At 53.0% G+C, this 11,380-nt stretch overlaps 1 protein-coding gene across 6 annotated transcripts in view; it reads right to left on the reverse strand.

Annotated features, from left to right (window-relative positions):
* The window catches only part of MAMLD1 (mastermind like domain containing 1), a 144,014-nt gene that overhangs the window by 132,344 nt on the left and 290 nt on the right, over positions 1-11,380 (reverse strand). For all 6 annotated transcript variants that reach the window (XM_031661026.1, XM_031661025.1, XM_031661030.1 and 3 more), the window contains exon 2: positions 11,033-11,102. The gene's annotated coding sequence lies outside the window, so the exon portion shown is untranslated. The remainder of the gene's footprint in view (positions 1-11,032; positions 11,103-11,380) is intronic.

An 11,380-nucleotide genomic window follows, 5' to 3' on the forward strand; every position in this document is an offset into this window, starting at 1 on the left:
GGAAGGGACTAAAAAGCTCTGCAAATATGTGGCTGCCTCCACTTTGGAACTGCATAGCAACAGGCTCAGCAAGGCCAGGATCTCCCTCTGAGGGTTCAAAGGGCTTTCCAAACCTGCTCTTTACTTTCTAGGGCTGACTTTGAGGACCTGAGCATTCATTAGGGCCAGGTTAATATGATGATGGGCTTGTGTTTCTAGGAGAACTGAAAATACACTATTGTGAGGAGTCAGAGAACTTGGAAGGTGCACAGGATCAACAAGGGCCAAGGAAATGTCTTCCTGACTTGTCATGAGACCCAGGGCCAGCACCTGCTCCTCTCTGGGCCTCAGTTTCCCCATCTTTGATATACAAGCCCTCGCGGCCTTGCCATGAGAAGTCTTTCCACACTTCCAGGGTTCGATGGGGAAGGTCGTGGCGGGCTATTTGAATGGAGTCCAGCCATCCTCTTCCCTCCTAAGCAGACCCCCCATATCACATCAGCAGGCCCAACCTGAGGCTCCTTTCCAAAGGGACACAACCCCACTTCCTCAGGATAGGGCCCTGGAAAGATCCTGGGGTAAGACTACTTACCAGTTTTCATGAGGGTCTGGCTAGGCCCTTTCAGTGACTATGAGAGAGACACACAGGATCCACTTTACCTTCTCATGCCCGTTGTGACAGTACTGAAATGTGAAAAACCAAACAACTATTGGCCTCCTCAGATCCCATTTCCTCACTTCTGCAGCAGGCAAATGTGGAACCTCCTCAAGGCACTGGGCTGGCTACACACATCCTTGACCGATTCTGGAACTGCCAAGGGCTGGGTAATTGGGGTCTCTAAAACTGTCTAGATCCTGGACACACTGCATGCTCTCTGAGGTCCCTCCCAAGCCAGAGTCTCTTGAATGCTAGTTTGCCTGGGTGTAACTTATGCAGTATCAAAGAAAGGGACAAAGTGACTTTTCAAGTCAAAAGAAACCTGATTTTCTTTTGTTAAATTTCTGACATCGAATGGAAAGGCAAAATAAATAAATAGTAAACACTAACACTAAAGAGAGCAACCCATGAGTGTGCCCTGAGCCTGATATTTACAAGACCACCTCACCAACACCATCTCTTTTGAATCTCCCACAATGCTCCAAACTTGGTGGAACTGACATTCTGATATTTCCATCTGACAACTGAGGGCACTGAGACTCAGGCAGGTTCACAGACTTGCCTAAAATCCCATAGTTAGTCAATGTCTCCTGCCGAAGGGAAAGCTCATATTGAGGCATTCTTAACCTGTGACAAAAGATCCCTGAGAGAACCGTGAGTGGGCTTAAGGCCTAGTGGTACCTTAAATTAGAAGCAACACTGCATGTTATTTTTCCATTGTCTAAGGAGAAGACCCAGAGCTTTCATCAGATTCTCAAAGAAGTATATGATCCCTAAGAGACAAAGAGCCACCCCTGCTTCAGAGGATCGGGAGTCATTTTTGTTATGATTTGAGGTTCAAGAGACCAGTTGCAGTTAGCTTCCCCAAGGGCAAGCTCAGAAAACCTTGGCAGCCAGGTAGTTCTCCAACTCATAAATAGGACCAGCTTTATGCCAGGCATGGTACCATTTGGTGGGGTGGAGGGTGGGGTGTGGGAAAAGAGGGCTTCCCTAAGCCCTGAACACCTCCTTACCTGTGCCCTAAACAGCAGATTCTCTCCAAGGCATGGTAACTCTTGCATCTTTTAATTCAAGCTGGAGGCTCCAGATTCTCCAGAGGAAGGGAATCCCACTAAGGTACAGCGGGCTGAGGATGGCATCTTTCTAGGTAAGGTGGAGAGGGGGTGTGAGAAGCAGGAGGCAGATCTAGAAACCAGGAAGGAAAAGGTGGGAGTACTGAACCTCAACTCGATTTGCTCGGGATTTGACAGCCAAAGGCATGGCTGAAAAGGCCAGTGAGCCTATCCCCAGCCATATGTAGAACAGGGCTTCAGACCTAGCCTTTGCTATCTTGGCAAAGTTCTACTCCTGAGAGAGGGTGAGTGTGTGAGTCTGTCTGTGTGTGTGTGTACGTGTGTGTGTGTGTGTGTGTGTGTGTGTGTGAGTGAGAGAGAGAGAGAGAGAGAGAGAGACAGAGAGAAAGAGAGAGAGCTCTTCACAACCGCCTGAGCAAGGAGATGAGAACTCAAATGGCTAACCTGGCCATCTCTCAAATCCCAAAAATCAGCTTTGGTGGGCCCAAACTAGGCAACCAACGATGCTGCTAAGGCTCCCAACCAGGGCCTGAGAATGCAATCTTCTCAAGCACCCAGAATGGGGAATTGGCCTCCCACTCTGGGATCCACTGCTGCTGTTTGGGAAGGTGGGGATAAAAGAGATATGTAGGACTGCCAAAGGGCTATTACTGTTGGGGAGTGCTGGTGCAGGTTGCCCAGGAAGAGCAGGCAGGAGGAGGGAGAAAAACCTGCCCAGAGAATCCCCATTAACTTCATCTTGTGATTTCATTGTCACAGCCACTCAGAACAGGTTTGGCCCCAGGGGCAGGCTCTTGGGAGCCTCCGATTTAATAACGTGCTCACCTCATGCTGTGGGACAAGACCTTACCACGAGCCCTATTAGTGGGTGAGAAAGGACTCCCTGGCTGCCCTACTGCACAGGGCATCAGTCATACTCCAAAGCTAACACCCCGGCCATGTGCTTGGGTGTTACCTTTGTATCCGGTGCTCCCCAAGTGGATTTGGGCAGTGACACTCCTTGATATTTTCAGGGCTCATTTTGAGAACTGTCACGGCAACTAACATGATAATGCTCTTTACCCCATGGCTGGGGGATCACTAGAAACAACCAGATTGTTCACTTTAACTCGACTGTCAGCACAATTATTTTAACACCAAGTGTGTCAGGTTTGACTCCATATTCCGGAAATTAATTTTAGAGTGGCAGGGAAATCAAATGGCATACTTCTTTGAGCTTTGTTACAACACGTTCATGCAGCAAACTGCGAAGAAAATGTAGTAATTAGAGGTTAAATTAATCCTTGACAGACAAGCGGCTTAGAAACGCTGTGCCCTCCTCCCGAAGCCTAGCATAACGCATGCCAGTCTTTCAGAATTAGACACGCAAACCATGTGATGTTGGCAACTGCACCAAAACTACTGTCCCACTTAAAATTCCAAGGCCGGCGCTGGAACTTCCAGAGGCAGATATTAACACTGAGATCTCATTAAGAGCCAAACCCAAACAACCTCCCACCATTGCCAAAGGAGCCCACCCAGCCAAGCCCTCCACAGGGCTGGCTGCCTGACTCTCTGACAGCAACTCAAAAACGAGACACACACTCCCTTCTAATTCTTAATTTACAATCTCCATTCTCCAGCTACTTCCAGACTTCGAGTTCAGATTCTAATATGACCCTTTGCTGTCCTAACAATGCTGAGCAAAGCACACATTGATACAGGGCAGATTATATTACACCACAGTTACAAGCGCTCCACCTCCACTGGCTGCATTTCTTTTTACCACATTTGCTCTGCCTCAAAAGGAAAGCCTGTCTGCCCACACATGGGTGCAAAATGGATGTTCTACACTCGACTGAGAGCTAGAGACCAGGGGTTCTGTCAACTTTGGGCTCCCTTTACTATGGCCCTAGGAAAGTCAGACGCTTCTCTAGGTCTCAGCTTCCTCTTCCGTAAAATCATGGGGTTTTACTCTTCCAGCTGTAAGATTCTCCATCTTTCAATATCTGAGTTTGCAGGTGAGATGGTGTACCTGTGCTAACTATGTACAGGTGCAATGGTCAACCGACCAGCAGAGCCACAGAAAGGAAGGCAGAGCTGGGTCCTGTCTTCCTCCTCCGCACTCTGTCCCAGCATGCTGCCGAAGCTGAGGGTGGAATTTCAGATTCAAATGCAGGGAAAAATAGAAATGCACTACTTGTGGGGTGAGGATGGAGCTGGGACAATTGGACCAAGAACTTGGAATTCCTCAACATGTTCAGAATTACTTGACTTTGTTTTTGTCCTGTCTTTATGCTCCAAAGACCCACGCTTTCCTCTCAAAGGTGGACACAAGCTGGGGCCACCAGGTCCTTTTGACCTGGATTCCATTAACTCTCTCGGGTGCTGTGGCCTCCAGTGATCCCTTCCAAAATCAGCAGAAAACTGTCCCTATGGTCTAGTGTCTAGGTACTCGCACAGGTGGAAGAAAGGGGAAAAAAATCAATGGCTGGCCTGCTAGGCCCTCTTCCAACAAGATGATATCCCCTGGTCCGCTCCATCCTTCTCTGAACCTCAGGAAGCAATTCTCAGCCTTAAGAAAATGGCATTTCCCAAAATCCACTTACTGGTTATTTACTTGGCAGAGCAAGCAGCAGGGCACATGGGAGGGTAAGGTAGCTTCCCACACCCACCCACCAAGGAAATGGGAGTCTGGGAGGCTCCAACTGGGCTGTGCAGAAAGGGGCACTGGCTGTGTCGGGGTCAGAGAGCAGCCGGGCAGGACTGAGTTGCCCCTGGGGTGGGGGGATCCTCCTTCAGCAGCACTCTTTTGTAGGCCAAGGAAGGGAGGGAGTAGTCTGAAGCTGGGGCCTCAGGGAGGCCCAGGATAGCCAATCTGGGCAAGGAAAGCTCTCCTAAACTTTGCAAAGAGCTTTTTGCTTCTTGCTCCCAAACTCTCCTTAGGCCCCGTCTCTGGAAGTCTTTACTCTGGGAGCTCAGTGCCTACAGCCAGGGAGGCCCCTTGCTATCCCCTCCCCCGGGGGGAATATTTTTGAACTGTTTCATATCTGATTGCTTTGGATGTTATAAAGACGTCAGATTTTAGGAGAAAACTTGAGGTTTGAAGGAAACCAGGGAGGCTCTGTGAAGGGGAGAAAGAAAGCAACCAGAGTGGGGGGATGGGGGCAGGGAAATGAGGTAACCCAACTCTTTTGCTTCTGTCTCCTCCTCTGGAAGAAAATGCCCTTGGGGCTTCAGCAGCCCTGGGCTGGTAATTTGGGAGCAGGACCCCACAGGACTATGTACCTGCAATCTTGGCATGTAAATATCCTATAACACAAGCTACTGTTTCTTACTTCCATGGGGAACTCCCTGACTAACTGCCCTGACAGCTCCATGGGGCCTTTTCTTCTTCCTTTGACACCTTTACAGACTAAAGAACAACAATGACACGACAAAAATAAGAAGTCATAAGCATTTGCAACACAGTCTCTTCAAGTTCATTCTGATTTATGAAATTTCCCTCCTTGAAGTACTGAAGATGTTTAAGGACTCAATGCCTGCAAAACCAGGCCGGTTCCAATTGAGCTTTGCAATGCTTTTTTCCTGCCATACAGTTGACTGGTGCTGCCTAGGTTACCCCTCGGTGGCGTTGTGAGAGGTGTATGATGGGAATTGGTTTATTGTGCTGATCCATAGTAACCAGCTCCTGTTCCTCCATCATTTATCTCCCTCCCCAGCGACATCTGGGTTGGTCTATTCACATTCTCAGCATTCTATCTGCTCCAACAAACACTCAGCCTTTTCTGCTTGGATAAGGAGTTTTTTAGTTACATCCATTATATGTGTATCAACATTTATGGCAGCAAGATAATTGCTAAAGAACTCAGAGGATAAAGAGTCCTTCTTCATAATGTTCACCCCTGCCCCTTTAAAAAATCAATATTAACATCAAGTAGGACAGCAGCAGGTTCTTACATAGCTGCTGTGTCCTCAAAGTTGGAAATGTGATTAAAAAAAAAAACAACTGGATTAGGAAGAAAAGAAAAGGTTCAACAATGGGTTAAGAACCCACATCCCACTGGTGCACATGTGTGCAGATGGAAGGCCTTTTTGTCTTTGAAACCTTTGCTAAATAACTGCAAAGCAGCAAATCTGCTCTCCATTAGATGAGTCCTTTGGAAATATGCCAGTCTACTCTAAAGAGTTTAGATCCCGTTATCTGTGTACCAACCCAATGATTAGGAGGCCTGCCATCAATAGGAGTACTGGACAAGAGAACCTTTGGGTTGATTTCTGATGTCTGCTGTCGCTGATTCTGGGCTAGAAGTTCACACTTGCAAAAGACACAAAAAGGGGAACACTTCCCACTTTTGTATTGTTTTGATTGGCCTTCTGCCATTTTTTTACTCCTCCTTCTTATCCCTGCCCTTCAAAATACCAGCCCCTTTTTATTATCTGTCTAGCTGTTTCCCGATGACAAGGTTGAGCTTGATGTTTCACTTTCCCAGAAAATGACTATTTCATTCACAAACCACAGTGTTTTAGAACTGGAAGGGACTCAGACTCAGAGGTCATGGGATTGGGGGAGAGAAAGGATGGACTTGTTCAAGATCACTCTGCTAATTAGTGGGCAGAGCTTTCTAGAACACAAGTTTCCCAGCTCCTAGGCTAATGATCTATGCAATGCACTGTTGCAGGAAAAAAAAAAATCAGAATCTTTAAAAAAAGAGTTTACTGTATATCGAGTTCCTTTAAAGGAGAGGCATAGTTCAGCTATTTTCAGAAGAACCACTTATCTAAGACCAGCTTATCCCCTTTCATAACCCCAAATAGTAATTGAGTTTCCTAGGGACCATCCATTAACAGGTGCATTTTATGCCTTTAGGTGACCAATTTAAAAGGGAAGAAAATATATTAAACATGCTGGCTAAGCTAAAAAAAATCCCTTTCCTTAGTAAAAAGGATTGACAATAGTGAATCTCCTACCTTAAGATGCAATGAATGTGTAGCCCCCACCCCCACCCCAGCAACAGGGTATTTCCTGGTAGAGTGTAAAAATTCAATGACGTTCCTATTTCAGCCCACACATCTGTGTCACTGTCAGCGTCAGTGGCAGGAAAACAGACGAAGTCACCCTTTGCTAATGATTTCCTAACATGGAATTTCCTTGTATCTCCTAAAGGCTTTCTTCTTCCAACGCCAAACTGTTCCCCACCCCCACCCCCAACACATTGTACTGAAGAAAAACTGAAAATGGTCACAGCCGGAAGAGGATGATTTTTAAGGAGATCTTGTAAGGAAAAGCTTCAGCTCTTTGTGATATTTTTAAAGGGGGAAAAGGGGGAAAGACTGCTAGTTTTTTCCGAAGCTGAGCAAAACAGAGAGATTTCCTCCCAGGCATCTGGAAATCTCTCAGCCCCATCTCTTTCTTTCTTTTTTCCTGCCTCTTCTGTCCCAAGTTCCACTTTGAGCAACATTCTTACTTCAGTACTGAAAGAAACACTCACACATGGCAGGCAGGCACCGGGAGATGGCAGCCCCCAGAGCAGAGAGCAGGCATTGGAGAACCACCAAGCACAAAGCAGTATAGGAGCCCATCACTTTTCCCCTCTGGAGAATATCCTATTTAATATGCAAACTGGTCATCAAGTGAAAAGAGGGCTGTTACTTTAAGGGGAAGAAGCTGATTAGCTGCTCTGGCTGGCAGCAAACAGCTGGTCTGTCCGGCAGGTTCAAGGCCATTTCAGCTTCTCTCTTATGGAGGCACCATATGCTCCATCTCGCACATCAGCAGCTTTATTTTCCAATGAACTTGCTCCAGAAGAGAAGCACAAAGGGGGGAGGAGAAGGCAGAACCAGTAGTTTACCCTTTGATTACTTTCTTGTGGTTTTAGATGCAGTTGGGATGTGTGTATGCGCGCAGTTGGTAAGTGTGTATGCGCGTTGGGGGTGTTAACGCTTCATCTTCTACTCCAAAGACCAGAGAACAAATGTTTGACCAGCACTTATCGATAACCTCCAGAGATGGGAGGGGAGGGGAGTAAGAGAAAGATATGCAAAAAGGCACAAATAAAACGTCGACATCAGATTAAATGGAAATAGAAGGGGCGGAGGTGGCCAGAGAGCGGTTGGAATCTGACTTCGCTGGGGAGACCCACCAGCCTGAGCTTGGGCCCCGCCCACTTTCCTTATTTGTCACTTTTTTCTTTTCAGTATTCCCTTCCCGAACAAACTCCATGAGAGACACCAACCACTTTGGGGCACAGGGGCGGAGCAGGCCAACAGAATGGCGAAAGGTTACTTCTAACATTATATTTGACATTCCTCAGTGCAAGCCCTGGTTCTCGAAAGTTTTAGGGGGTCGGTTATAAGGGACAAGGACCCGCTAAATCGTCAATCCAACTAAAGCTGGCAGCTTTAGTGCCCGAAGCTGGGTTAGGTGCAGAGGCAGCAGGCCAGCGCGCGGTCCACAGTGGCATGCTCATCCTCACTGCCCGCCTAGGCTACACGAACCCCGAAGGTGGCGGCTCCCACTGCCTCCGCGCCTCCAAACAAAGGGCACTCGAAGAGTTTGAGCCCCTGTGTGTGGCGGGGCGGAGGGTGTGGCAGGAGGGCGCGGGAAGAAATGAGGCGTGTAGTCAGACGCGGGTGGCCTAAGCCTCCGAGCTGCCTCCTTCTTCTTAGCCACCGGCGGGCGCGACAGCTGCCCTGAGCTCCGGCAGCGAGGGGCGCCCGCTGCAAAGCGAAACCAGGGAAAGGGCGCCCCCTATGCCCGAGCCCGGCGAGCGCATCGGCGAGTCGCGTCTGCCCACCCCGCTGAGCGCTTGCCGCCTAGGGCCTCTGCGTGCGCCCGCCCGGTCGCAGTGCAGTCCACTGGGCCGTCCGGGCCGCCGGGATTCAGGGTGTCCAGGGCTGGCAGGCTGGGCGTGCAGCGAGGGCCGGGGCTGGGGCTCCGTGCACCTTCCTGGGTTCCCACAGAGGGTCCTCGAAACACAACCCCCTCCCCCATCGCCTACACTTGCCCTCCTGTCCCGAGCGGCTCGAAACCACTTGGAGACAGCCGCCCCCGCCCCCTGCCTCTGCGTCCCTTTCCCCCTTCCCTCTCTCCAGCCTCCTGGGAAACAAAGGGGCTTTTTATAAAGCGGATTGTTGGCGGCGGCGGCGGGGGTGGGAGGGAGCGGGGATCTATAAAGACAAGAAGAGGTGGGAGGGAGGGAGGGAAGGAAAGAAGCTGCGCGGCCTCCAGGGGCCCAGAGCTGCGGTGGCGGCCGGGAAGCCCCGGCGGGTGCACGGTCGACCCCGCCCGGCCGGTGGGCACTCGGGCGGCAACCCACGCCTGCCAAGAGCTGGGCCGCGCCGCTGCGATGTCGCTCGCCGGCTTGCCGCAACCGGGGAACACAATTCCCCAGCCGCGGGCCGGGGCCTCTGGGGGCGGCGCAATTCCCGCGGGGGTCTACCCCGGGAGACCCAGGCCCTCTCCCTAGCCAACTCTTTCAAAATTGCTCGGTCTCAGGGAGACTTTGCGCCTTTGTTCCAGCGCAGCCGCCTCTAGTAAGCTCGACTCGCTCGCCCTCGCAGACAATGTCCCGGAGCCGGCCTCGGTTTGCTTACCCGTGAACAGCACGTTCTACCTTGGGTACCGCGCCCCCGGGGGGCACCGTGCTGCCAAACAACAACGACGAGCCACCCCAGCAAAAGGAGCCCTTTCTCCCCACGCCCCCCAGCCACCCTGTGCTCCTGCCCGCTTACACACACCCACACTCGGGGTGCCCAGGTCAGCCGCACCCAGCTGCAGGAGCGCGGCGGGAGTGAATGCCCCAGCCCGAGGCGCGTGTTTGCCCAGGTTCCGATGGCTTCAGGGCCGAGCTTTCTGGCAGGCTAATCCTATTAGTGTCTGCTTAGTCCGAATTTAATCACGGATCAGAATCAGACGACATCTCCAGCTTTCCAGGAGGCTTCGGACACACTGCATTGGGACGGAGCCTGGACAAGCCAACTGGCCGAGAAAAGTATTTGGCGGCGCTCCGGGGGGCTTCCCGCCCGCGCTAGCCCGCGCCGGGCGCCCAGCTCTGTCATCGCGCGGATGCTGGGGAACCTGTGCGGACTCTGACACAGGGGTGCCAGGGCTGCTCTGCAGGAATCCAGTCCGGGCTGCCCTGAACACCAGCTTAGCTCCGGGTTGCTCTCCCCAGGAGTTGGCAGGGGAGGGAGTGCAGGGCAGCGGGTTCGGCGCACACACTCCACACTCTAGCTCAGAGGCGGCAAACAGCGTTGGGGTGGGGGAATCCTTCACCCAGTGCCCACTGCCTACTGGCCTGGGCTCAGGGAGCTGGCATGTGAAGGCACCGTCGCCGGTGACACCCAGGCTGCAAGCGACCCGGGGGTGCTGGGACAGAGTGGGAGACTCCCGGTAGCTAAGCGTAGCCCTAGGAGCCCGCTCAGCTTGCGCCCTTCCACCTTTCCTCCCCGGTACGTGGCTGCCCGCGCCGGATTTCAGACGCCCGATGGGCGCGGAGCCAAAGGCCGTGGTCTCCGGCGTTTCGAGCTGCGCCCAGCCCATCCGAGCTGGTTCGAGAAAGGGGCGGCCGCCCGCAGCGCCAGGTGGGCCGTGTGCTCAGAGCAAACTTTAGGGTCTACCGACTCGAAGCACCCCGGGACCCCGATCCTCAGCGATGGGGACCATAACTGGGGGCTACAAGTGTACCCCGGAACCCCCAGAACAGTCGGACCTCCTGCGTCCGCCCTCAGCCTTACCGTGCTGCAGAGCTCCGGCGGCGGCGGGGGCAGTGTCCGAGGGGCGGGCGGCCGCCAGCGCGGGCAGCCTGGCCTCAGGCGGCCGCCAAGGAGCCCAGCCCTGTTGCAGATCACCCCCTGGCTAGCGGCCGGTGCCCCCGCGCCCGTCCGCCGCCGGCCGCTTTAGCTCGCGGCCAAGTTCATGCTGGCGGCGCTGCAGTGGCGGCCTCAATCTGCTCGCTCCATTCCCACCGCCCGGCTCCGCGCCGCGCGCCCGGAAGGTGGAGTTTCGGGGGTTTAAGTTACTGATAGGCATTTCTCACTGCTGTGTCACTCGGGGAGGAGGAGACACGCACGCCGCACATTCACACACCCTCACACTCACGGCGACGAGCGGCTCCGGCCTTAAAGGGGAAGCCGCGCTGCCCTGCCCGCGACCCCACCAGCCCCAAGCCTGGAAACTCAGGGTTTCCACGCCGGGATGGGGCGGCGGGCATCCAAAGCGCTGCGGCCGCCCAAGTGGCCTCAGGCTGGCTTCGCTGTTGCTGCCTCATTTCTCCAGTCGGCTCGAACCAGGGCATCTGGGGAGGGATCCGAGGGGCGGAAGGGGCATCGGTGCACTCACCTTGGCTGCTCCGCACTCAGTGGAGGGTGGTCTGTGCCCTCGGCGTCAGCTGGCTTGCCTAGGCGGTGCGCTGGTGGGAAGAGGCGACAGCAGGGTTACCGGAACGCCTCCAGCAGACAGAGCCCGCCGGAGGGCCGCAGTCGGGGCCCGGCGCGCTCGGGAAACCCGCACACCGAAGGTAGACTTTCTGCGTCTGGGGAAAGCGAGCTGGACAGCCGTGAGTGGCCGGGACACACTAAGAGCGAGCACGGAGAGCCGAAAGCCAGCGGTCACCAGTGACAGGGCGAGAGAGCGCTCAGGACCGAGAGACCAAGAGAGACAGGAGATCGCACGAGACACAGAGAAGGC

This window comes from Papio anubis, chromosome X, assembly GCF_008728515.1.
Source record: "Papio anubis isolate 15944 chromosome X, Panubis1.0, whole genome shotgun sequence".
In the NCBI taxonomy this organism is placed as follows: domain Eukaryota; kingdom Metazoa; phylum Chordata; class Mammalia; order Primates; family Cercopithecidae; genus Papio; species Papio anubis.